The sequence below is a fragment of the Desmodus rotundus genome, chromosome 4 (genome assembly GCF_022682495.2).
Source record: "Desmodus rotundus isolate HL8 chromosome 4, HLdesRot8A.1, whole genome shotgun sequence".
NCBI classification, from domain to species: Eukaryota; Metazoa; Chordata; class Mammalia; order Chiroptera; family Phyllostomidae; genus Desmodus; species Desmodus rotundus.
This window is the reverse complement of record NC_071390.1, coordinates 174,169,983-174,197,262: the sequence shown is the minus strand read 5'-3', so window position 1 is coordinate 174,197,262 and position 27,280 is coordinate 174,169,983. Positions and strand designations below refer to the sequence as shown.

At 43.8% G+C, this 27,280-nt stretch overlaps 1 protein-coding gene across 1 annotated transcript in view; it reads left to right on the top strand.

Moving 5' to 3' along the window:
- Nucleotides 1–9,070: 9,070 nt before the first annotated feature.
- Nucleotides 9,071–27,280, top strand: part of C1QTNF7 (C1q and TNF related 7) — a 232,775-nt gene continuing 214,565 nt past the window's right edge. The window contains exons 1-3 of the mRNA XM_045182986.2: nucleotides 9,071–9,288; nucleotides 9,445–9,519; nucleotides 12,871–12,949. The gene's annotated coding sequence lies outside the window, so the exon portion shown is untranslated. The remainder of the gene's footprint in view (nucleotides 9,289–9,444; nucleotides 9,520–12,870; nucleotides 12,950–27,280) is intronic.

The window sequence follows — 27,280 nt, the reverse complement described above, 5'->3', positions numbered from 1 at the left end:
AAGAACCCCTCTAGATAGTTTTACTGATATCTTTATTGATTGCACGGGCTCTACCTAACCATTGGACTCCAGGTTCTGATGCTTACAGTGGGGAGACCAGGTAAATTGCACATTCTCCTGCAGCCCTTTTGAGACCCTTTCTAGAAGGTGAGGTTTCTTTTTGCCCTACATTCTATCCGTTCATTGTCTAAAAAACTTAGAGGGGAGCAAAGGGGGAAAAAGTGGGACAACTGTAATACCATAATCAATGAAATATACTTTAAAAAAAAGAAGAAATCTCTCCTAAGCTACATTTTACAAAACAAATGTTCTACTTTATCAGAGGTCAAGAACCCACGGCCCGGGGGCCAAATCCCAGCCGTTCACCACCTGTTTTTGAAAACACGGTTTTACTGGAACACAATCATTTATGCCCATTCCTGTCTTTATCATCAATGTGTTTTTCATGTTATAATGGCAGAGCTAAGAAATTGCAACAGAGAACTTGGCCCACCTAGCATAAAACATTTATAATTTGGCCCTTACAGAAAAAGTTGCCTACCTCTGCTCTAGACACAAATTGGTATTTTGAGAAAAAAATGATGGGAGGAAGGGATCCCACCACAGAAAGCACCTCTTATGTTCACAGATGGGATATTTCTCTGCTGGACTGAAGTTTTCACTGGCTTCCTGACCAGCCTGCTGTCTAGCCACCAGCACCTTCTATGGCCTGGGTGTCTTTGGTCTTTTCAATGACTTCAGTATGAAAAGAGTCATCTTTGAGGCATGGGAGTCCGGCCAGGCAAAATCACAGGGAAAAAGTATATTTGGCAGTGGTCAAGGCAAACCAGTGAAGGAAGCTCCAGGTGAAATTTGCATTTAAATTGTTCAGACCTGCCTTGTCATCATACCTTTTGGCATCAAAGACATTTATTGGTTCACCTGGCCCAGGTAGAAATTCCCCCTTAAGTAGTAATGTGATACTAATCTGTGGCAAGGAAAAAAATCCACCCAATCAGACTCAAGTGCAGTATTCAATCATCTTAAAAAATAATTGAGAAAAAATTCTGATGTGTAATCCCTGCCAAGTCAGTGTTCTGAAAATATGTGGTTATGGCTTCAGGTGAGATTGATTTTGCTATGTGAATCTTGTGTTAACATTTTATCGCTTAAATCCCTTTTTCGATCACTAGTAGCTGAATTATGTTGAGTTGGAGACAAGAATTGCCCCTGAAGTGAGTTCAGATGATTTCAAACCATTGCAAATTTCCTCTCCAAAACAAGAGCATGTAGCTGAGACCAATGGGAGTAGGGGATTAACTGGACCCCTGGAAGGCCTCTGAGTTAATGTCCATGTAGACTATGCCATGTATTAAAGCAGAGGGAATGCAAATGAGCTGATCTGAAGCCAGCATGTATATTAAAATACAATGGTAACTGCAGAATCGTTCACCACCTTGAGTAGCAAAAGATTTTTTTCAGAACAGAGTATTTGATCACTGACATTGTGTAGCATGATCAGGGCATAGTGGTCATAAAAACAGATGATTTTTAGTTCGTTTTAGTTCTGTTGTTAGGTTATGGACCCTAGGTAATGGACCTAGGGTAATGGACCCTCTTGCTGCCCGATCCAGGATGCTGCCACTGCTGGGGTAGGTGTGGTACCCATGGACAATGCACAGCTTACACAGCCTCTGGCATCCGCTGCGCTGTTCTGCCTGCGAGTCTTCAGACAATCGCCTGACTTTTGCTTTCTTTTTTATAAAACGGGTATACTAATGGCTTCCTCATAGAATTCTTGTGAGATTTATATCTGAAGGGAGTAGGATATATTTTACATGCTTGGTAACAGCAAATACCATCATTAGCTTAAGGGTACAGATGGTCTTGTTTGTCTTTTTTTTTTTTCCAGCAATAAAACAACGGCAGGAGCAGCGATGACATTTGTAAAAGGTGATCGAGTTGAATGGTTCATCTTTAAGCCTCACTTATTACACAGATGGCCCTGAGGACCACAGACAATGTTGTCTGAAGGCACGACGAAGGGTGAGACATTGCCACCAGCCAACCTTCCCCACGTTTTCCTGCAGACAGGCACTGTGCTCCTGGTGCTGGCTCCTGGGCAGGATTTTCTTGTCAAGTTCTGGCATACAAAATGGACCACCACCTAGGCCCACAGTGTCTGCTCTTGCCTTTCTTCAGCTTTCTTCTGGGAAGGGACAGCAAGGTGGACAGAGCAGGGGTCTGAGCGCAGCTGGACAGTAGTTCAAATCCCACCGCCTCTTCTTATGGGCTAGGTGACTTTGGGCATTTTACTCAAGATCTCTGAACATAACCATTCTTGCCGTCAATGGGAGAAATATACCCCCTTTCATGAGATTATCGTGAGAATCCAATAGCAGAGCACTGTGTGCCCAGCGCGATTACCGGAACAGGTCAGGGCTCATAAGTATCAATTTGCTAATGCCTCCTTTCAAGCCTTTTCGTGTTGTGTGTGAAGAGAGTGGGAGAAGATGGAAGGGAGAAGGGAGAGGCTGGACAGAGAAATCATGTGATGTCTGCAAAACACAGCAGGTTTCCTGCAAAAGCCATTAAGAGCAAGAAGCCGCACTCAACCCAGGCTGTGTCCATGACCACGGGCTCCACCCTGCTGTTTGCCGATGGGCTGTTCTGGAACAGCAAATATTAGACCCAGGCGAGCGTGGCTTTTGTGAGTTTCTCCTGGGCTTCTCTCCGAGAAGTGTCACTTTGTGTGTCATCTCTCCTCCTCCGCCTGTTCCCTGGCCTCTGGAATGCGGCCCCCACAGTGGTGCCTGAGTCGTTACCAGGGTGATGAAGGTGTCCTTGGCTCAGAGTGTGCTGATAGGGGCGTGAACGGTTGGTCAGGGCTTAGTGAGCAGGGGCTCACGATGTGCAAGGGCAACTCCAGTGCTAAGACGCCCCGAAAACTGGCAGCCCCACGGAGGCTTGCTCACTCCTTCCCCTCGTTCAGGATTTCAGTTTATTTCCAGACCCAAGGCACCCAGAGCAGGCAGGGGTCACAGGGCTTTTGATCATGGTGTTTGGTGGCATGTTTCTGACCCTGGAAGATCCTCCTGTTATGGAGTCAATATTTGTGTCTTCCCAAAAATGCCTGTGTTTAAGCCCTAACCCCCAGTGTGGTGGTGTTGGGAGATGAGGTCTTTGAAAGTTAGGTTTAGGTGAGGTTGTGAGGATAAGGTCGTGATGGGATTGGTGGCTTTATAAGAAGAGACCACAGAGCTTGCTCACCCTCTTTTACCCGTGTGAGAATAAAGCAAGAAGGCAGCCTTCTGCAGGAGAGCTCTCACTAAGAACCTACCAGGTGACCACCTTGGTCTTGGACTTCCTAACCTCTAGAAGTTCGAGACAGTACACATCTGTTGTTTAAGCCACATAGTCTATGGTATTTTGTTATAGCGGCCAGAGCTGACTAAGACACCTCCTTGGAATCTTGTTCCATGGAGTCACATACGCCTGTGCTCCAATCCCAGCTCTGCAACCGTGACAGGTGGCCTTGGACAAGTCACCAAACTTCTTTTGAGTGCTTCCCTCCCTCAGGGCACAACCAGCTGCCATCACTCTGTATTTATTGTTTCATGAATGCAGAAGCCAATTTTATTTTTAGGGTACTCAGAACATAGAGATCAATTAAATAACTTAAAAAAACTGAAAATCACATTTGAACCAATTACCTCAAAATAACCTCTGTAAACCATTTGGTGGGTGTCCTTTGGGTATTTTTTCTTATGTGTTTATGTGTGTGTGTGTGTGCACAACCAAAATTAGGTTCACAATGTACATATCCTTTTCTTGTTTGCTTTTTTGACTTCCTAATATTTATAGTGGGACTATATTCCAATGTCTATTCATATCCATCTGTATCATAAGATTTAGTAGCTGACCGGCAATTCACAGTGTACTTTTGATAACCAATCTGTGGCTTTTGAATATTAGGTTGTTTCTAATTTTTCACTTTTATAAATAAGTTACAGTGAGTTTCTCTGTCATCATATCTTTTCACATTTGTATAAATATATTTTAGGATAAATACCCAGAAATAAATTTTTTCATTAAAGATATGCATACTTTTTTCCAGTAATACCAGGTTTATTGAAGTGAAATTCACATAATATAATTTTTTTGTATTTTTTAATTTTATTAAATTTATTGGGGTGACCTTGGCTAATGAGATCATATGGGTTTCAAGGGTACATTTCTATGATACCTGATCTGTGTATTGCACTGTGTGCCCACCACCCAAAGTCAAATCATCTTCCATCACCACATATTTGACCATCTTTACCCTTTACTGCCCTTTCACCCCCTTCCCTCTGGTAACCACCATGGTGTTGTCTGTCTGTGTCTGTAACTGAGTTCAGTTTTACAGCCCACATATGAGTGAAATCACATGGTTGTTAGCTTTTAAGCATTTGGAATGTACTGCCAGACTCTTCTTTCGAAAGTTTAACTCTGTTGAGCTGTATCTTAAGATGCCCATTTCTCCACAACATCTCAAACACCACGAGTTATCATTTTTTCTTTGTATCTCAGTCTAATAGGCACATAACGGTATTTTGTTATTATTTTAGTGTAGATTGTGTTTACTTCATTTTTTTTTTTAAATTTATTGATGTTCAAATACAGTTATCTCCATTTTCCTACCACCACATTTTCCCACGCTACTCATCCCCGCCTCCCTCCCTCAATCCTACCCTGCTTTGGCTTTGTCCATGGGTCCTTTATACATGTTCATTTATGACCCTTTCCTTTCTTTTTTGATGAGATTAATTTTGATGTTTATTGATCATTTGTATTTCTTTTCCTTTTGAAAATTACATGTTTATAGTCTCTCTCTTTCTATCATGGTATTTGCCTTTGTTTTTAAATGCTATAAAATATTCTTATAAAGATAAGCTTTTGTCATTTATAGTGCAAAAATATTCATTTCAGTTTGCCTTAGGCAATGTAACTTTGTTTATGGTGTTTTAACCATTCGGAATATGGTTCGTGTGATGCGGCCATATTTAGCTGCAGTTCCCTTTATGGTTCCGTCTCTGGGGTCAGGCTTTGAGAGTCCGTCCCCACCCTGTGATTAGGTGAATGTAAACCAGATGTCAACTCAGTCACTCCAGCTGTGGCACCAGCAGTCGCAGGCTTTGTGTGCAGAAAGCTCAGCCCATTCACCAGTTTCCACAAGAAAGCTGCTCACAGCAATTGTTCTGGGAGACTGGGAGAGGGGAGGCATAGGGGGAGGGGCTCATGATGAAGGACCCATCACCATGAAGTACAGCCAGCCTGCTCTCTTTTCTCTTCTTACCAAACCTCCTCTCCATTTCTCCCTCTACTGAGCGCCAAAAGGTCATCAATTTTGCAGAGCAATTAATGAACCGTCTTTTGATATGTAAGCATTTCTTAAAGGTCTTCACCTGCAACCCAAGCAGGTTATCAAGCATCGCTTCCAAACAGACTACTGTCTTCCAAAAGACTTTGGTGAGTACAATTTACTCCACCTCACTATATGAATACATTGCTATATTTTCTTTGAGTGGGTAGTTTTTACTTAACATTTGAATGTATATGCTACTCAGAAATTGTTTTTGTTCTGGAGCACAGACCTGCAAGATAGCTATTGAAATTCTTTTCTTTCCCACCCCAACAATCGTCACTAGACTGCGAACTATAGGAGGCATCAGGTGTACTTGTCTCCCTTTGTACCCTTAGTTCCTTTCACAGTAGATGCATAGTAGGTGCTTAATAAATAAATATGGAATGAATGGAGAACATGCAGTGAAAAGTTATTGAGACCAAATTTTGACTTTCCTCAGTTAAAATGTGGCTTGCCTTCTCCAAATGAAATAAGAACTCTTTCTCCACTGAACCGATGGGAATGTTCCACCTTTGTTTATGGTGCTCCATAGGGGAAGATTTGTTTTAGTCCGCCCTGGTTCTCTTTCCCTCCTTTTGGTAACTGCACCCTAATTTCTCTTTGTGGAACTGAGGGTGAGCCGGGTGAGCCACTTCGGGCTGTCAGAGCACTGAATGCCTGTGGCCACATTGTTTCAGGAATGGGCATGTGACACACCAGACCAATAAGAAGTTCCCCAGGATTTCTGGTGGAAGTTTCAGGAAAGAGAGGCCCTCTTTGCAAGGAGGTAGAGGTCAATGTGCTCAACTAATATCAGTGTGGAGAGACAGTCTACACTGGCCATCTTTGGCAACCTGGAGAAATAAGCCAACATAGAGGAAAGTGGAACTGGGAGGTAAAGACAGATTTCTGAAAGGATTATAATGAGAACAAGTTTATTTATGAGAACAAACAAATTCTTCTTTGAGACTTAAGCCAATTTGACTTAGGTTGCTCTCCCTTGCACCACCAAATAGTGTTCACCCTCTCGACTTTGACAGACTAGTATATTATAACCCCATTATCAAAGACATATGCTCATCAACGTAAAGCCCTCAAAGTCAGGGGCTCTTCTGGTCGCTGTTGCCCCAGTCTATCCCTGTGACTTCCTGCGGTACACAAGGATTTATGAAGAAACATTTGCTTGGACTAGAGTGTTAGCTAAGATTAAGTGAGCCCCTACTAGGCATCATGAATCGTAAATACATTTCTAATCTCTATTTCTCCTACCCATTATGCAAGGTTACTCACGAGGAGCTGAGGTTTTACTAAACCACGTGCAATGGAGGAGTCACGCAGGTGGTAGCTAGGAGGTATGTTTATGAGTGTGTCTCTGGAGCTAGACCATTGAGACCTGGGTATTCAGTTCAACCACATAATAGCTGCAAAACTTTGGAGAAGTTACTTCCATTAGCTGTGCCTCATTTTCCTCATGGATACATGAGGAAAATAGTGGAACTATATTGCAGAGTTGATCAAAGGACTCCATAAGATAATACAAACCATTGTATTACAAAAATAGATACAAAGAACAGCAGCTGCCAGTTAGTAAGTGCTCAGTAGGAATTAACTATTATAGTGTCCTGGTGTAGGCAGAGCTGGACTGGGCCATCAGAAGCTCACATTTCTAGGAAATGCACACTGTCCCTTGGATAGCCCATAAATAACCCTAAAATCTCTTCAGTTTAGCGTTGCCAGGGCCATGTTTTAGGTGTTGATGCCCAGCACATCCCACCCCTTCCTATCATCCTGACCTCGGAACAGGATGTGAAGCTTAGGGTACTGATGCTATCTTCTGCTATGAGTGGGGGAAGTGTGTGTGTGTGTGTGTGTGAGAGAGAGAGAGAGAGAGAGAGAGAGAGGGGAGACCGATACCATTACTTGAGCCCTGAATCAACTCTGAGAAGACAGCCGGCTCCCTGTGTTTCTCATTTATAGGAGCCAATAAATCCCACTTTTCCTTAAGCAAATAGAGGTAGAATCGTTGTCAAAACTGAGATGGTCCAACAGACACAGACCCCAGATGTTTAAAGGACTCTGTGAGGAACATCACCCTCTCCTAACCCCTAATGAATTGTATTTCTCAGGCAGAGCGGAAGGCAGTTTGCTGCCCTCATTCGTTCTTCTAGTTTGTAAACTCTCATGGAGCACCCACCCTGTGTGCACAGGACTTTAGTGTCTCTGCACTGGCCATGACATTAGCCTGGTGGTGTCACTCCGTCACTGTGAAGCCTTCTCTTATCCTTTGTAAATCGGTGCTAATCATCCCTAACTTCCAGGATTGCCATGGTGACCAAAAAGACTTACAGTTTGAAAACTCTGACATGCTATATAAATATGGGATGATGGTAGCTTTATGTTCTGGAAATCTGAGCAGGGAACAAGACTTCTACAGTACCATAAATGCTGGTTTTACAGCTCCTTTGGGAAGCAGGTAGAATATAACGGTTAGTTAAAATGTCTGTGGCAAATTAGACTTACCACAAGGGTTCCACGCGTGAATTAGCACAGAGAGGCATGTGGTGATAAACATGCAAGTCTGAAGTTGTCTATTGATTACATGGATTTTTTCATAGGCTTTCTTGCATCTTGTAGGAATTCTTTCAAAGGCAGTATAAAACAATAGGAATATATTTCTTAAAAGTGTAAAATAATCGAGAATGTGATAAGCATAAAATAAATTTAAAAGTAGACTGTTAAAGCATCCTCTATGTGCTATGCATTATGCTAAGAACTCTATACTCTTTTCTCAGTTAAATTTCACGCCATCCTGTAGATTTTCTCCATTTTGTGACTGAGAAAACTGAGGCTCGGAGAAGTTACATGTCTAGCCCCAAACATAGCGCTTGTTGATGAAAGGGCAAGTCTACTGTAAAAACGGTTTTCTCAATAAATATTTGTTGGGAAGCCTTTGTAGAAGGTACATCTTAGAGTAGGTGGAACTTAGACACGGGAAGGTGGGGGAGGGGAGGAGGCCCTGGGACCCACATGGAAGGCAGGAAGAAAGATGGAATTGAAGAGTAGGATGCATGAATGGAAACAGAAAGCAACACTGATCAAGAAATAAGTTGTTTAAAAAAATAGTTATGGGCAGATTGTGTTGCTTTGAGTGGCAGGGTCAAGAGTCTAAGCTTATTTTATTGGCAATGGAGAGAAACAGAAAGCTAAAGCCATGAAAGGACATCATCAAAATGCCACCTAAAGTGGCCCCTCTGCCTGCCCTGTGCAGAGCAGACAGAAGAAAATGATCCTGCGGCCAGAGAGGCGGAGTGGGAGACCACCTCAGCACTGCCACAGGACAGACTTCAGGTCTGCCCGGGAAACGCGAGGAAGAAACTTGATCGCCAAAGCCAAGGACATTTTCTCTGATGAACTATCCAAGACATTTTGGTTTTGTTTGTTGGCTTTGTTTTTGCAGAAGTCTGGTTTAAAGTTCAATAAAGCATGTGCTTGCCTTTAAGCCTTTGCAAATACATAGGCAGAGAAAAGTCTGCCCTCCCTGCAGTTTCTTGAGATTTCCTCATCCAAAGACTCTCTCTTCCTGCCAAGAATGTGCATAACTGGAGCCAGCCAGTCCTGGCAAGCTTCCCTCCGTCCTCCTGGAGCCCCACCCCCACCACGACTCTCACCGGAGTCCAAGCTCCTTCCAAAGTTAGAAAAACTGCCAACGCCTCCGTGCCTCCCCTCTGATCCCATTCCCTCCCAGTTCAACGAGTTTGGCCTTCTGGCCGAAAACTGAATATTTTGGACTATAAAGAAAACATGCTCTGTTTCCCCTGATGGCATCTCCAGTGTGGAGGGAAATAGACTGGCCTTTGTTACTTTGTCCATGGTAGAAGATTACCAGCGGTCCCCAAAGCTGGAGGCGGGGGTGGTGGCAGGAGGTAAGGTCTGGTCAGTTGACTTAGCATAAGGCCTGTATTGTCCCGGCTGCCTCTTGGGGAAACAAAACTCTGTAAGGAGCTGAGCTGCCCGCATCGGCTCAGAGCTGACGGGCCTGGTTACCCAGCCCTTTCTCATCAATGGCCTTCATCTTCTAGGGTCTTCTTGGGCTTTGAACATGTTGACACGCAGGGTGGCATCTTCTTCAAACGAGATGTTTCGTGGGACAAAAGGTAAAGCAGAAACTTGAGAATGAAAAGTTAGATGTGTAGGCAGCTGGTCTGTAGAGATAGGAATGTGGAAATGCCACCATTAGCTGGGGAGCATTTATGGAGTACCTCCTATGCAATGTACCCCATACTGGGCAGAGGCTGAGCTGAACCCCAGACCCTCTACCTCTAACCTTCACGTTCTCTTTGCCAACCAGGTGGTTTTTGTTTTGGGGGTTTTTTGATTGTTTATCAGTGAAATCTGGATCTCAGATGAAATCTTACATGGAACACAAATATGCAACTGTATCTAAAACCATAAATGGTATGCTAGCATAAACACTATCTATTTGTTTAAAACTCATTGCATATATTTAAAGGCAATGAAACCTATGAGTCATTTCTAATTAACACAAATATTAAAGCTACAGCTTTTCTGTAAGCTTCCAAATTTAATTTAGTTTTTAATTTTGTTTTTATCACAGAATTGAATAAACTTCTTTCCTACCAGATACATGGTTGGAAAGGATTGATGTCCCTAAATCACTCCTCTTGAAATCTCAGCATAGCCCTTCTTCAGTAACACGAGTCCAAATACTACAAAGCTGAATTGCTATTAATATTTAACTATAACTCCACGTTATTTATCATAAACTTAAATGTCCAAGTCAGATCAGTAGTTCTTCAAACCTACAGTCATGCAAGGAATTGCCCATGTTGATGCTGTAGCCATGGCAGCATGTCTAACATTCCAACTGGCCTTGCCGGAGGCATGCCGTGCTGGTCTGTTGAAGAGTTCCTGTGTGTGCAACTCTACACGAGGACACCCAGGTGAACCCGAATTTAAAAAAAAAAAAGCAAGCAAACAAACAAACAAAAAAGACTCTCCAAATTAATACTACATTCCAAAAATGTTCTTAAAAAAAAGTGCTACATTCCAAAAAAGTTGTACTTCTGGCTGTTTCACTTAACAGGCTGTGTGATCTTGGGAAATGCTCTTTTTTTTTCTTTAATATATTTGTTGATTATGCTATTACCGTTGTCCCATTTCCCGCCCCCCTCACTCCACTCCATCCTGCCCTCCCCCTCCCTCCCACATTCCCCCCCTATAGTTCATGTCCATGGGTCATACTTATAAGTTCATTGGCTTCTGCATTTCCTATACAATTCTTACCCTCCCCCTGTCTATTTTCTACCTACCATTTATGCTACTTATTCTCTGTACCTTCCCCCACTCCCTCTCCCACTCCCCTGTTGATACCCTCCATGTGATCTCCATTTCTGTGATTCTGTTCCTTTTCTAGTTGTTTGCTTAGTTTGCTTTTGTTTTTGTTTTAGGTGTGGTTGTTAATTCTAAATGATAGCTTTGCTGGATACAGTAATCTTGGATGTAGGTCCTTGCCTTGCATGACTTGGAATACTTCTTGCCAGCCCCTTCTTGCCTGTAAGGTCTCTTTTGAGAAATCAGCTGACAGAGTCTTTTGGGAACTCCTTTGTAGGTGATTGTGTCCTTTTCTCTTGCTGCTTCTAAGATACTCTCCTTCTGTGTAATCTTCAGTAATGTAATGATGATGTGCCTTGGTGTGTTCCTCCTTGGGTCCAGCTTCTTTGGGACTCTCTGAGCTTCCTGGACTTCCTGGAAGTCTATTTCCTTTGCCAGATTAGGGAAGTTCTCCTTCATTATTTGTTCAAATAAGTTTTCGATTTTTTGTGTTCTTCCTCTTCTCCTTCTGGTACCCCTATAATTCGGCTGTTGGAACGTTTCAAGATGTCCTGGAGGTTCCTAAGCCTCTCCTCATTTTTCTGAATTCTTGTTTCTTCATTCTTTTCTGGTTGGATGTTTCTTTCTTCCTTCTGGTCCACACCGTTGATTTGAGTCCCAGTTCCCTTCACATCACTATTGGTTCCCTGTTCATTTTCCTTTGTTTTTCTTAGCATAGCCTTCATTTTTTCATCTAATTTGCGATTAAATTCAACCAATTCTGTGAGCATCCTAATTACCAATGTTTTGAACTGTGCAGCTGATAGGTTGGCTATCTGTTCGCTGCTTAGTTGTATTATTTCTGGAGCTTTGATCTGTTCTTTCATTTGGGCCATTTTTTTTGTCTTGGTGCACCTGTTACATAAAGGGGAGGAGCCTTAGGTGTTCAGGGGGTGGGGGGTGGGTAATGCTGGTCTCTGCGCTGTGATGCTGTACGTGGGGGAGGGTCCGAGAGGGAGCAATGGCGCCTGCTCCACTCTCTGCTGGATTTCAATCACTCCCTCTGCTACCCACAATCAAATTGGGACCCTCTGGTGCTGATTCCTGAGTACATAGGCTTGTGCACGCTCTAGACCCCTGTGGGTCTCTCTAATGAACTCTCCTGTGAGGCTGGGAGTTTCTCCTGCTGCCACCTCAACCCCCACAGGTGTTTTCACTCAGAGGTTTGAGGCTTTATTTCCCTGCGCTGGAGCCCTGGGTTACGTGGTCTGCTTCACTCGCCCGCCATTCCTCCCGGTTTATCTATGTGTGAATGTGGGGCCGCCGGGTCTGCTAGCTGTCGCATTGCCTGCCCCGTTCATTCCACAATCTGCCACATCTCTGGTTCCCATAGCCAGGTTGTCACGAGTTCTCTCCACCCCAGCTGCCCATCTCCGCCGCTCCTACTGGTCTGGATAAATGTTTCTTCTTTATCTCCTTGGTTGTCGGACTTCCGTGTGGTTCGATTTTTCTGTCAGTTCTGGTTGTTTTTTATTTTTAAATTATTGTTGTCCTTCTTTCGGTTGTGTGAGGAGGCACAGTGTATCTACCTACGCCATCTTGGCCGGAAGCCGGGAAATGCTCTTCTAGGAAAGTTAGCAAAATGAAGGTAACAAAATTGTCTCTATAGCAAACTGAATGTGGCCCTCCAAACAATACACCATGTTGGAACCTGTGCATGTGATCTATTTAGAAAAAGGGTCTTCCTAAGTGTAACTAAATGAAGGACCTTGAGATGAGTTCATCTGGGATCATCCACGTGGCCCTAAATGCAGTAACAAGTGTCCTTATAAGAGACTCACAGAGAAGAAGGCAGATGTGGAGATAGAGGCAAAGATAGAGAGGATGCGTCTGCAAGTCCCAGGACGCTGGCAGCCTCTAGCAGCTGGAAAAGTCATGGAAGGGATTCCCCGCCTAGGACCTGTGCTGAGAAGCATTTCCCCACCAGCACCTTGATTTCAGATTTCTGGCCACTGGAACTGTGAGAGAATTCCTGTTGCTTTAAGCCAGGAAGTTTGTAGCAATTTGCTAGGGCAGCCACAGGACACTAGGACACCCTTTTTGAGTTTTTGTGAGGATGAAACGAGATGCCGGCACACGCTAGAGTCAGTGACTTTGATCTTCTCTCTACATAGATCTTTTCTGTGAAATGATGGGAAGACGACCCACCTGGAAGAGCGGTTCGCTATGAAAAGAGGAAGAATTACATTGAAGGTAAGAGACTTCTATGGCAGGCCCCTCTCTCGCATAATCCTCTTACACAGTATTCCTCGTACCATTTGTTTTGGCAAAAATTGCTAAAGAAGATATCTTTATATTCTTTTTCCTGACTAATTATTTTCAGCACTTCTGGACATATCAACGAAATTGTAGAGCTTGCTGATGGTCAGTCAGGGAAGGCTGCAAATCAAATACCTCAGATCCTCCCATGCACAGGGTCACGGCTCTCACACCCTGTATGTCTCACAGGCCCAGGAAACCAGCCGGCCCTCCCAGGAGTCAATTCCTGTGTGAGTTATGCTTACACAGAGCTAAAGCCGACTTCCTGCCTGGTTCGCCCATTGGCCTGAGTTTTTCTTCTGAATCAGGCCTGGTCTATCATCCACATTTAGCCTTTCAAACCTTTGTTTGAAAATAGAAATCAAGGGATCTTGGAGATCTCGCTGAGCAAAATGTATCCTGGTCTTGCAAGGTGCACTTCTTCATGGGTTGGCGAGCTCCCACCGCTGGATGACTGAGAAGTCATCCCACCTTGTCACTGTCTTTTTGAAAACGAAAGGCCTAGAAGTTGACACAGAATAAATTCCAGATAATGTTTAATCAATGCAGAAGAAAGCAGACTTATTGCTTCCTTCGATCTAGAACTTAAACTCTTGGTGATATTGCCTATTTTGTGAACTTTCTAAGCTGTTTTGTTGCAAGCTTGGCTCATTCACAGGAAGGGCAATTAGAAAGTTAAGAATGAAAAGGAGATAGAAGTCGTACAGGTTCACATGCTGTGCTGGGGTGTTTTACCTACAGAAGATGGGAAGCAGGATCTGTTCCTAGGCATGGACTTGTGTCTCCTAAGTGCTTTATTTCCAATTGAATTTTAAACCAAAACATAGAACTTTGCTTGTGCCCTGCCTGTGTTCTGAATTGACATGTCCCTGGTTTGGCCCCACGGACGCTCCCTGCTAGGGAGAGAGGCTGGATTGTCACATGGCATTTTCCTCCATCCTAGCAGATTCCCACTTCTTATTTTTAAGTATAGCTATATATACACTCATTCATTCATGTTATCCTTTGCTTAAAAAAAAAAAAAAGATCTTGAAATGGAGGGCCTTGCAATCATCCCTGTTCAAGCCCACCTTGGCTTTTGTCTCTGAAGTCCAGTTTGAATTTTGATTCCATCACTTACCTTATTACTCTGCCTCCCAGATTTGTTTCCCCTTCATATTTCCCCACAAGCCTTCCGTACCTTTTCCCATGACAGAACAAGGAACCTGGCATGTTTTAAGCACTCCCGAAATAAATAAATGTGGGGAGAGACTTTGGAATCCCACTGGCCATGGAATTATGGAAATTGAATCAAGTTTCCAAGATTTCAAAGGGCAGAGAGATCCCAGGTGAAAGTGGGTTACCCTTTGGAAATGTAACTTCAAACAAAACTGCAGAGGCAAGCCGATTAGCACCCTCCTCCTAGGAGACTATTAACATGCGGAGGCCATGGGGGAATGAGGAGAGAGGGTCATAAATTTGGGGGAGTGAAGGGAGAGTGAAATCAGTGCTGATTTTAATAGCAATATAGAAACAACTCAAATGGCTATTCAAGGGAAAATGGGTAAATAATTGGTGGTGTATTTAGACAATAAAATAGTGCAGCAGTGGGAGTGGTTGAGTAAGATTCCATAGAACAAGGATCTTAGTAACATAAGCCTCAGTGAAGACGGCATATAGCATGATATCTTTTGGTACAATTCAGTAACAACAGAAACCAAAAATATATCTCTTTTAGGCATAAATATATATGATGAAACTGTGTTCAAAAGAAAACCAAGGAAATGACAAATGCAAAATTTAGAGCAGTGATTGATTAACTCAGGTGGAAAAGGACAGGGGTGTGAGCAGGTGAAAAGCTTATAAACAGGTGTGAAAAGTTCGAGCTCTGTCAAAGCCCGAGCTCTGGAGCTGCCCTGTGGGCTCATGGGTGTTCATTATATGGATGGACTCTGTGCTCCAGAGATCCATCCGGCTTTTGAATGGTAAGCTGTTTGGTCATGTGTATATTAATTTGAAGGCAAAGATGAGTACAGGAGAGAGAAAATTTGAAGTTATAGGTACATAGATGATATTCAAAGCCCTGGGAAGAGTCGAGATGAAGAGGAGCAGGCCAAGGAGAGGGCCTGTGGTCACCACTGTTTACAAGCACAGCCAAGGAAGAAGGACTGGCTCCTGAAGAAGTAGGAAAACCAGCCCTGGCTGGTGTAGCTCAGTGGGTTGAGTACTGGCCTGCAAACTGAAATGTCGCTGGTTCGATTCCCAGGCCTGACCTCATTTCCCTTTGATTGCCAAATTAAAAAATGACAACAGCCAACACAACAATAGCCATCCAGTGTGAATGTGCTGTCTTAAACCATAAATATATAGGTCATGTAATAGAGTTGCTTTTCATCGGTCACATGTCATAATAAGGTTGGGTCTGATTAGTTAATTCTTGTACCAGAAATCCTCATACACAAATACTGGTATCTGGTTTTCTAAAAAGGCACTTTGGGGCAAAAAGGGTAGGTAACTACTTTTGGGGGGGAGGGGGTAAATCAATCAAAATTGTACCTATCCTGTTTGTCGGGTTGGCAAAAGCTAAACATTTTGGTGTGCTGCAGGATTTTAGTAATTAGTTTATGTGTGCCATGAGATTTAAAAAAAGGTTGAAAATCTCTGCTCTGGGTGATTCCTCATTTCTCGTGCCCATAATCATGTCGGTCCCTCCACAGCAGGCTGTTTCTAAGACTCCTGTGACCCACACGGAGTCTTCGAATCTTCTCTGACTGTCCCCAGCCCTCACCACCTTCTGCTCACCTGGCAGAACTGGGGAAGGGGGGTGGGAAGCACAGTGAGAGACGTGGGCACCCCACTTCTGGTTCTGTCTGTCACTAATAAGCTTGGTGACTTAGAATAATAAAGTGCTTTCCTGCTATGGGTGCCAGTGTCCTACTCTCTGAAATGAGGGGGTTCAGCTAGGAGCTTTTAAGGGTCTCTCCACCTGGAATAGTCTCCATTTCTGGGGACATGGGTATAGACTTACATTCTGGAGCCCTACCTCCACATTTTTAGGAAGAAAGGCCATTATCCTTCATTAACTTGAAACTCACCTGGCCTTTGGCTGTTGGACAAGAAGGAGGCAGGGAACATCCTGAGAGTCTCTGTGTGGGATCCACTTTGCTGTGTGGGTTTTGATACCTAGGATAGGACTGGGACAGTGATGGGTCAGTTTTGTGTCCCTCTGACAGGTAAATTTGGCAAGCACCCAAGATTGGCTAATGGCCCCTCACTGAGTCCAGCATGGCCAGCTCCTGGTTTCAGTTACTTCTTTGAATGGCCAAGGCTTTGGGGACTGAAAGAGAATTTTATTTTAAGCCATTGTTACATGACAGTAAAAGCATTCCTCATTTTGAAATGCCTAGTGACAACTGGTTTTATTTTTTATACCCACCATTTCCTTGCAAAGAAATTAAACAAACAAACAGATGCCTCCCTCTCTCCCTGTCTCTCTTTTGGCTTTGGTCCACAAACAATACAGTGCTTTCTGCACCATCTGCTGGTTCTGTAAAGGTAATTAACAAATGCACACTATTCCCAGATGAGGCTGGTTTATAAAGGACAAATCACTCCAGGCAAACAGGAGAGGAACAAAATAAGACCAAGGCAGGCATGCGAGGCAACTGGCGGCTGGGACGTCACTGGTGTGTGTGATTATAGCTGCTTGTCAAATTGTAACTCCTGAACATGATTTCATATGAATTTAACTAAGAAAATTGAATTTCTCCCTTGCTGGGAGGCCCTAGGAAGGGGTAAGGACAATTTCAGGATGTCTAATATTTTTGTCTCTCAGATCTTATTTTCTCTTTGTATCTGCTGTATTTTTTTTAAGAAGGAGAAAATAAGAGACATCAACAAAAATTCAAGATACAGCATCATGTGGGACACTGACCTTTGGCTTTGGAGGCAGGCAGTTTCTGCCGCTCATTATCTGACCTTCAACATGTCACAGAGCACCTGTGACATGTCTGAGCCTCGTACCCACACCTGAAAGTTGGGAACAAGAGTAAAACCAAGGTCAATGCAACAATGAATGAATTCAGGTCAGGAGTACTATCCAATGCTCAGCTAGCACCAAGCCCATCATAAGCGGTAGTTGTTGTTAACATTATCATTATCAGGTGAGCATCCATGACAGATGGCCTAATCCACCCTCAGCAGCAGGGAATTAATAACCCTTCCAGCAAGACCCACATTCTAATAGGAGCAGAAGCACTTTAAATAAAAGGAGAGAATAGAATGGCTGACCTTAAAAATGTAAGTCTTAAAATAAGATGTGTTTAGGGGCAAAAGATACAATTATAGACTATGCATGCTTAAAACGCATAAAATACAACAACATAAGAGTTCATTTGGACTAAGATTAAGGGGTTGGAGTCGGAGATATGTGGTGGAAACTTAAAAAATGGAATAAAAAATATGGGTTGAATAGTAATAAAATATGAACTGTGGAAATAGAGAATTATCTTCCTGGGAATAAGGATGTCCCCACTCGGCATGCTGGCACTTAGATTGGAGAGGGTTCTCAGTCATCTTACAGAGGCTCTCAGAAGACACAGAAAATATAAAAACTAGAAATGAAACAGGAGAAGTAACAACTGGCTCCACAGAAATACAAAGGATTATAAGAAAATATTATAAATAACTATATGCCAACAAATTGGACAATCTGAACAAAATGGGTAAACTCCTAGAAATAGACAATCTTCCAAAAACTGAATCAGGAAAAATAAAAAAATCTGAATAGATCAATTACAACAAATGAAATTGAAGCAGTATTCAAACACTCCTAACAAACCAAAGTTCAGGACTGGATGGCTTCACAGATGAATTTTACCAAACATTCAAGGAGGAACTAATGCCTCTCCTTCTCAAACTATTCCAAAAATGGAAGAGGAGGGAAGCCTTCCAAGGTCATTCTATGAGGCCAGCATTATCCTAATTCAGATATCTGATAAACATACTACAAAGAAAAAAAATTAAAGACTAATACCCCTGATGAACACAGATGCTAAAATCCTCAACAAAATATTAACACACTGATCTAGCAATACATTAAAAAGATCATACACCAATATCAAGAGGGATTTACTCTTGGGCTATAAGGTTGCTACAATATCTGCAAATCAATACATGTGATACACCACAGAAACAAAATGAAGGATAAAAATCACATGATCATGTCAGCAGATGCTGAAAAATCATTTGATAAAATTCAGGAGCCATTTATCATTTTTTAAAAACTCTCAGCAAAGTGGGAATAGAGAGAATATACTTCAACATAATAAAAGTCATATATAACAAAGACATAGCCAACAGCATACTCAATGGGCAAGAACTAAAAGCATTTTCCTTAAGAACAGGAACAAGACAGGGATGTCCGTCCCCTTTCACCACTCTTATTCAGCATAGTACTGGAGGCCCTAGCCACAGCAATCAGAAAAGAAGTACAAGACATCCAAATTGGAAAGGAAGAAGTAAAACTCACTATTTGCAGATGATGAGATACTGTATATAGAGAACCCTAAAGATTCTACCAAACAATTGCTAAAACTGATAAATGAATTCAGTAAAATAGCAGGATACAAAATAAATATACAGATATCAGTTGCATTTTTATAAATCAATAATAATGAACTATCAGAAAGAGAAACTAAGAAAACAATCCCATTTACAGTTGCATCAAGAAAAATAAAATACCTAGAAATAAATGTAATCAAGGGTATAGGTCTTAGTAAAGACCTGTACTCATAAAATTATAACACATTGAAGAAAGAAATTGAAGAAGACACAAATAAGTGGGAGCATATAACATGTTCATGGATAGGCAATATTAACATCATTAAAATGTCCATACTACCCAAATAAATCTATAGATTCAACACAAGTCCTATCAAGATACCAATGGCATATTTCACAGAACTAGAACAAATATTCCAAAAATGTATATGAAAGCATAAAACACCCTGAATAGCCATAGTAGTTGTGAGAAAGAAGAACAGAGCTGGAGGAACCACACTACCTGATATCAAACTATACTACCAGGCCATAGTCATCAAAATAGTATGGTACTGGCATAAAAACAGACATATAGATCAATAGAACAGAAGAGAGAGCCCAGAAATAAACCCACACTTTTATGGTCAATTAATATTCAACAAAGGAGGCAAAAATATACAATGGGGTAAAAAATAGTCTCTTCAACAAATGGTGTTGGGAAAGTTGGACAAATACATGCAAAAAAGTGAAACTAGACCACCTTCTTACACCATGCAAAAGAATAAACTCAAAGTGAATTAAAGAGTTAAATGTAAAACACAAAACCATAAAAATCTTAGAAGAATATGTAGGCCATAAAGTCTTGGACATGTGTCATAGCACTATTTTGTCTGATATATCTCCTCAGGAAAAGAAAACAAAAGAAAAATAAACATATGGGACTACATCAAACTAAAATTATTCTGCACAGCAAAGGAAACCTTCAACAAAATGAAAAGACAACCCATAATATGAATGGGAGAACATATTCTCCAATGATACATCTGATAAGAGGTTAATATCCAAAATTTATAAAGAATTCTACAACTCAACACCAAAAAAGTCTAATTAAAAAATGGGCATAAGACCTGAACAGATGCTTCTCCTCCAAAGAGGACATGCAGAAGGCCAACAGACATTTGAAAAACTACTGAGCAACACTAGCATCAGAGAAATGCAAATTAAAACCACAGTGAGATAACACCTCACATCTGTCAGAAGGGCTATCAATAAATCAACAAACGGTGTTGGTGAGGACGTGGAGAAAGGGAACACTTGTGCACCGTTGGTGGGAATGCAGATTGGTGCAGCCACTGTGGAGAGCAGTGTCCAGTTACCTCAAAAAATTAAAAATGGAACTGCTGTGACACAGCAATTCCACTTCTGGGAATATATCTGAAAAAAAGCTGAAACGCAATTCAAAAGAATATATGCATTCTTGTGTTCATTGCAGCATTACTTACAATAGCCAAGATTTGGACATGGCTCAAGTGCCCATCAGTAGAGGCATGGATGAAAACAACTATGGTGCATTTACACAATGGGATGCTGTCAAAGAGAGGGACAGCTTACCTTTTGTAACAGCATGCATGAGCCTGGAGAGTATTATGCTAAGTGACATAAGCCAGTCAGAGGATGACAAATAACATGACTTCACTTATATGTGGAATCTAGTAAACACAATAAACTAACAAACAAAATAGAAACAGACTCAAAGATACAGAAACAAGACTGACAGCTGTCAGAAGTGAGGTAGGGTTAGAGAGCTGGGTGGAAATTGTAAAGGGATTAAGCAAAAAAAAACCCCAAAACCCCTCAAACTCACACACAGACAACAGTATGGCGGTTGGTGATTACCAGAGGGAAAGGGGGTGAGGGAAGCGGATAGAAAAGGGTAAAGGGGGATACACGGTAAGGAAACAAGACTTGACTCTGGATGACGAACACACGGTATACTGTATACAGATAATATAGTGTACAGATAACGTACTATAGAATTGTACACTTGAAACCAGTGCAATTTTATTAACCAATGTCACCCCAGTAAATTTAATAACATGTTTAGAGAAGATCCAGAATGTGGTGATGAAGACGCAGAAGATGATGATAATGTTAATGATTGCTTCTTTCTTTTCCTTTCCTCTGACTGGCCAAGTCAGGGCTCAAGGGAGATGCTTCTGGTTGCCCAGCAAATGTACCCCAGATAACATTGTTTTATGAGTCCCATGGCTACTCAAGGCAAAGGTTGGTGTTTGTTTTCTAATGGCAACAAAAGACATCCCTAGTCAGCAAAATGATAATATCCACAGTCCACAGACCCGTCCATGAGGGCTGGAACTTGATATTTCCGGAGGGAGTGAGTCTTAGTAACTATCAGAGTCACCCAGCCTTGCTACTTGCACTAGATCTCTTAAAATGTCAAAGTGCTGAGGGACACCTGGCTCATTTCCAGACTAGCCACCAGCCAGCAGCTCAACCTGGAGAACAAAAGACACCACCATCCATGGTTTATTTAAGGGACTTCATCTTCTTCCTACTTGACAGGCTTCAATATTGACACTCTCCTTGGTGACAGCTGAGAATTTGGGGCAAAGGGAGCTAAATGCATCTAGTTCTTTCTTCAGAATCCAGCTTGAATACCACCTCTTCTAGGACACAGCCAAGTGTAGAGAGGTAAATGCTTGTCTCCTTGTCCCACCTCGTTTTAGGGTCATCATTGCTCATCAGATTAATTTCCTCATAATAGAAGTGCAGTAGGCAGTCCAAGGGGTAGATGGGTTAACTGGGCATATGATGGCTCAGAGAGGCTTTCTGTAAGAGGAAACCCTCTATCTAGTTTGCCTTGATAGACGAAGAGAAGAGTGGAATTCCAACAGAGAAACCCAAGGAAGGCAGGATGGGTGGGGCCATAGCTGTGGTCCTGTTTGCTTGGCTAGAGTGTCCAGGGGGCCACTGAGAGGGGTTTGCAAAGGTGAGATCAGAAAGGGCTTCGCATGGCACGTCAAGGACGTTAGATCTTATCTTGTGGACAAAAGAAGCAATTTAGGGTTTTAAGCAGAGGTGACACAATTTTATTTGTATTCAAGAAGATTTACTCCGGTGGCCATAGGAAAAATGGGGTGGAAAGTAGCGAGGGAGACCATGGTTATTTAACTCATCTCTGGAAGAAATGGTGGGGGTCTGAAATAGAGCTGCCACATGAATGGGGAGTGGGAGGCAGGTGTGAGAGAAGGATATTTGCTCATTGTAAGGCTAGTTAGCAGAAGAAAGCTGGGGCCATGGTTAGAATTCTGACTGTGCCACTCAGCAAGCTGGGTGACCTCGGGCGTATTTCTCTTGATGAGCTTGGCTTTGAAAATCTCTGACACAAGATTTTTAAAGATTCAGTAAAATAACACAGGTAAGGAAATGAGCCAGTGCCTTGCACATGGAGGCGTCACCAGTGCTGGGAGGAATCTCAGAGGCTGTCAGGTGGCCCACATCTGGGATTCCTCTGTGAACAAGGGAAATATTTAGGGATGGGCTTTTCTCACTCACTTCTACACGCCCGGGGCCTGCTATGGTGCCTTACTCATGTTTCTGGAATTGAACTTAATTGTACCCTGGCGTGGGGGCAGGAGGAAGAGAGTTATCAGGAGGGCAAATTCAGGGCTTGGAGGATGATTTCGGTCTTTTCACAGTTTGCTCACTTGGTAACATCAGAACAGCGAGAGCAGATGACACTTTGTTTTCCCAGTTTTACAGACTAAAATTAAAATCCTGAGAGGTGAGACGAGGTTGCATCGCTGAGTAATTGCAACACTGGGAGAGCTACTCCATGTCCCAGGACACAGCCTCTTGGGACTGGAGCCCCCTCGCCCAGCAGCATCCTGCCACTAAGAGGGCTCTTGGGAATCAGTAGCTTCTTTCACGGGGTTCTCCTGGGTGTCGTTTCCCTCCCAAGCAGTGCTGGCGGCTGTTTGCAGGGCCTCCAGATGCTGAAATTTGAGTTGGAAATCCGACAAACAGTAGCAGCGGATACAAGACAAAAGATGGGCATTTCTGGAACACACAGGGAAAGAGTGGCCAGCACCAAGCTTCTCTTTGTCACCCCTGCTCCTGTGGATATGGTACTGCTAAGATCTTCACCTATGAGTGACAAGGAGCTAGAATACAATCTAGATCTCTTTCCACACCTTGCATTAGCTTTCTTCCCTGTACCCACTGCTGGAATGGCATTCTCATTTTCATGGGAACAAGTCCAAGTTCCTTGGCCTGACATTGGAGAAGTCCCCCACCCCCAGCCCTGCCTGCCTTTTCTTTCCCTCATCTGTCCTTCTGCCTTTACAGGAGCCTTCTCTTGGAGCCAGAGTCTGAATGACCTTGGGCTTTGTCTGTGCCTATAATGCCTGCCTTACTCTGAAGTCGGATAAACTTGAGTTCAAGCCCACACTCTGTGATTTATTAGCTATGTGACCTTGGGCAGGTTTGCACAATTTCCCTGAGCTTCATTGTGCTCATCTTTACCAAGGAGATAATAACCCCTTCCCTGAAGACTTGTGCTAAGAATGAAATAAGCAAACATATGTCAGATGCCAGCACAGACCACATACTCAATACTATGGACCCCCATCCTCTAAGGCGAGTTCGAGACCAGTGTCCTCCTCCAAATCCCTGATCAGAACACAAAACATTCTCCCTTCCCTCTGCCTTCTAGAAAAATAATAATAGCTGGTATTTATTGAGCATATTCTATGGGCCTTGTACTATATACATGGATAAATTCAGCTGATACACACCACAACCTTATGAAGTAAGGATGCTTAATACCTACATTTCATAGTCTTAGAAACTAAGACTTAGCAAGACCCAATAACTTGCTCATGGTTAGGTAGCTAAGTGGGAGAGGGTGAGTTCCGACCTGGGCATTCTGATCCAGGGCCCACACTCTTACCTGCTCTGCTGTGCTACAACAGGTGTCCATGTCCTAAAATGACATTCCTGTGGAACTTATCCCACAGTGCCTCACGCCATGTGTGCCCTTCAGCAGGCACCTGATGGAGGCTCTACTATGTGCCCGCAATGTGCGCTGAGAACAAACCCAAATACCACAAGGTCCAGCCACAGGAGCATAGAGTTGATTGAGAGGGATGTAGACACACAGATCGATGCGTTCAGAATTGCAAGGGTGGCAGCCAAGCTTGCAGGCAGGTGTGGTCAGTGTCAATTCAATCTGGAAAGGTCAAGGAGGGCTTCATGGAAGGGGCGGTCCCATGTCTTCCTATCCAATGCCCCTCTCAAGAATTATCATTTTTCGATCGTCTCTTACCTTTTAACTCCTTTTCTCTTGTCTTCCTTTGGGGGAAAAGACTCTCTTATGTTCTTTGTCTTCTATTACAAAATTCCACAGATTGGTGGCTTAAACTACAAACATTTATTTCTCAGAGTTCTGGAGGCTGGAAGCCCAAGATGTCAAGGTGTTAGCAGATTTACTTCCTGGTGAGACCTCCCTTCCTGGCTTGTAGACAGCTGCTTTCTCTGTGTCCTCACATGGCAGAGGGAGGAAGTGTGGTCTAATTCTTACTTTTCTTAGAAGGGCACTAAGTGTATCATGGGACCCCCCCACCCCCATGACTTCCTCTAACACTAATTACTGCTGGAAGGCCCCATCTCCAAATACCATCACGTTGGGGGTTAAGGCTTCAATAGATGAATTGTTTTAGCCCATAACAGAGGTCTTTAATCTAACCAAGTAATTGGATGGGATTCTGTTGGCATAGTAGCATGGCGGAGTCACACAGTAGGAGGGAGGAACTTCACAAGACAGATATCTATTTGCACAGTGATGCTCCTCTGTGAAGAATCTGAAGGATCTAAAGATTGAAGGATCCAAAAATCACTGCTCCAGGCTGGAGAAAGAGAGCAGTCAGGGAACCTCAGAGTCTGAGGCAGCCCCCTTGGGATGCAAAGACAAGGAGCTGTGGAGGAGGAAACAAGTGAGATTTCCAAGAGAGGGTGAGACACCTAGCAGCCCTGCTAGGTCGATTCTGCGTAGAAGGACAGGTAAAACGGGAAAGCGAGGGCATGTTTTGTACCCCAGCTAGACTCCTTATGTGGGCATGACCAGCAGGGACATTTTTTCCTGGGATCAGATAGATGATGCCCCGGTGCCCTTCCAGACACAGTGAGAACAATGGAAAGACATGGTTCCTTCTTCTTGAAGTCGGGAGCCCAGTTTTGCTTTGTGCACAGTTGGTGCTCCATACAGCTCCTGTACCTGCACTCAGCGGCTGCTCCCTAAGCGTTTACTGAGCGATGATTCATAACCTTGAACCCAGCTCATGCCCTTCCTCTAATGCCCCTCGCTTTCCTCTCTCTGGTGGTCTAGATTTTCATGCTAGACCTCCAAATCTACACCAAGTCTTCCCTCCCACCCACACCAAGGGACCACCTCTCCTCTTCCTGTTTTCTGTGGTCTCCTCCCCACAGTTTTTAAGTTTGAAACTTGCACGATCCAGCCTTTACGATTTGTTCCCATAAGGCTCTTGATTCGATGTGCTTTTACACAATGGACATCTCACTGAGTGGGGCGGTAGAAAGAGCATGCATGGGCTTGGCGTCAGAAAATCTTCCATTTCAATCTGAGATCAGTCACTTATGAGACACGGCAGGTTTCGATTCCTCTGAGCCCAGGCTCCATCCTCCGAAGGTCCTGTGACAGTCACCACCGCACATACCACCTCCTGATACAGGGGCCCACGGTCTGATATCAACCTACCCCAGTGGCTGAAAGCAGGCCCATCTGGGGCTCTGTTCGCTAGAGAAGGAGAGGAATGGTATGCAGCTTCAAGGGCTCTGGCCCTCAGCGCAAACAAGCCAATAGGAACTCGACAGGCTCTTTCCCAGCCTCAGTTAGGGAAATAAAGGTTCCCCTTAGGCTGCACCCTTCTCCCAAAGTCCCTGGGCCTCCTCCCTACTTCTTGGAACCTCCTTGGAAACAGATGGCTCTTGTACTGATGATACAAAAGATAGGATCAAAGAACTGATGACTCATGTGAGGTCATTGGAAAAAGGGTGTCAGATCCCTATCTGGGTGCTGCTCTCCTGTCACTGAGTCTGCCTCCCAGCCCTGCTCCCCATCTGCTGAGTAAGAGTCTTCCTGGTGAAGCATTTAGGAAACTGCCTCCAGATGCCAGGGTAGTTGAAATGTGGTCACAAGGTCAGTCCTCTATGAGGTTCCCATCCTAGAGTATTTGACAAGCCAGGGACAGACAAGGTAACAGATGGCATTTGACCAGCCCCAAGTGGTGCTGGAGCTGTACTGAATGTGGAAGCAGGTGAGGCAGCATGGAAAAGGTGAGTCTGAGCTGCACAGAGAAGGAGAGAAGAAATCACATGACACAGAGCATGTGGAGGAGGCACAGTCTGGGAGCAGCCTGTCAAATGAGGGAGCTGGGCCTTGGCCGGTGTTGACCTGGCCACCAATTTTGTGTCTAGGGCCATCTTCCACGATCTGTCCCCCCGCCCCCTGGAAACCAGGGCTCCAGGTGCACATGCCATTCTGGGAGCCAGTCTGCCTCTTCCCTGCCTCCCTGATTTTGCACATGGATGTCCAACACCAGAGCTTCCCTTTGCTCTCATGTCTGCTGCAAGAAGAAAAACACGGCTCACGTCTCTCTTCTCTTACAAAGCCTTTTCAGACTTCTCCAGGCATAGATGACCCATCGGAACTGCTGTGAAAGTAACAATGGTTCTTGAGGGGGGTGTATGTGTGTGTAATATATATGGAGAGATCAATAGGCAGATAGACAAAAATCTCATTTCATTCTTAGAGCACCTCTGCCTTACTACCCCTGAGCTTCCCGAATGGAGGTTTGGAGAGTTTAAGTAACTGGCCCAAGATGATTCAGCTCCTGAGTCTGGACCAAAACTCATACTCTTTTCTCCTCTCTCAGACACTATGAAATCCTCCCTATATTGTGATGTCTAGGACATCAGGTTCATTTTCCCAACCACCTCCCTGTCAATCAGGGCCTGGCTCGGGAGTAGAAATCCGATGCACATGTGTCGGATGGAATCGATTTGAAGAGAGCTAGCTATTAGGAGGCTTCGGAGGCGGTGCTCACGCAGTAGGACAAGGTGTCTCAGAATAAAAGATGAGCTAGTTAGGCAGGAGCCAATTAGCAGAGGGTGCTCCAGCCTATGATAAGAGCTTTAATTTGATAGGAGACAATTGGGAGCCATTCATCGTGGAGCTCAGAGAAAGACAGAGACAAGCCCCTAACGACACTCGAGGGCCTTTGAAACCTTTAATTGCTGCCTGCAATTTTTCTATTTCCGTGTAGAAGGGACATGACACAGGAGGATAAGCTCACGGCTGCCCTGAGCTCCCGGCTGCTCTGCCCACCGCAAGGTCACTGGGAGAGCACGATTCCCGCAGGTGCAGAGTGGGAACGCTGCAAAGGAGCCCAGGTCACTACCCCCGTGGGTCCCTGAAGCCCCACATCAAGACCCCTCCCTGCCTCCTGCACCTCAACACCCCACACGGCTCTTGGGATGGGAGGAGCCTGCAGGGGCCTGTGGAGACCCCACCCCATGGAGACCCCACCCCGTGAAGTCCCCACCCCATGGAGACCGGCAGTCACCGCCACCATTAGCCCTTCTGAAATGTTCCAGCTGTGAACCCTCACTAGTCTGTCCTCTCTTCAAGTGTTCATGGCTTCCAGG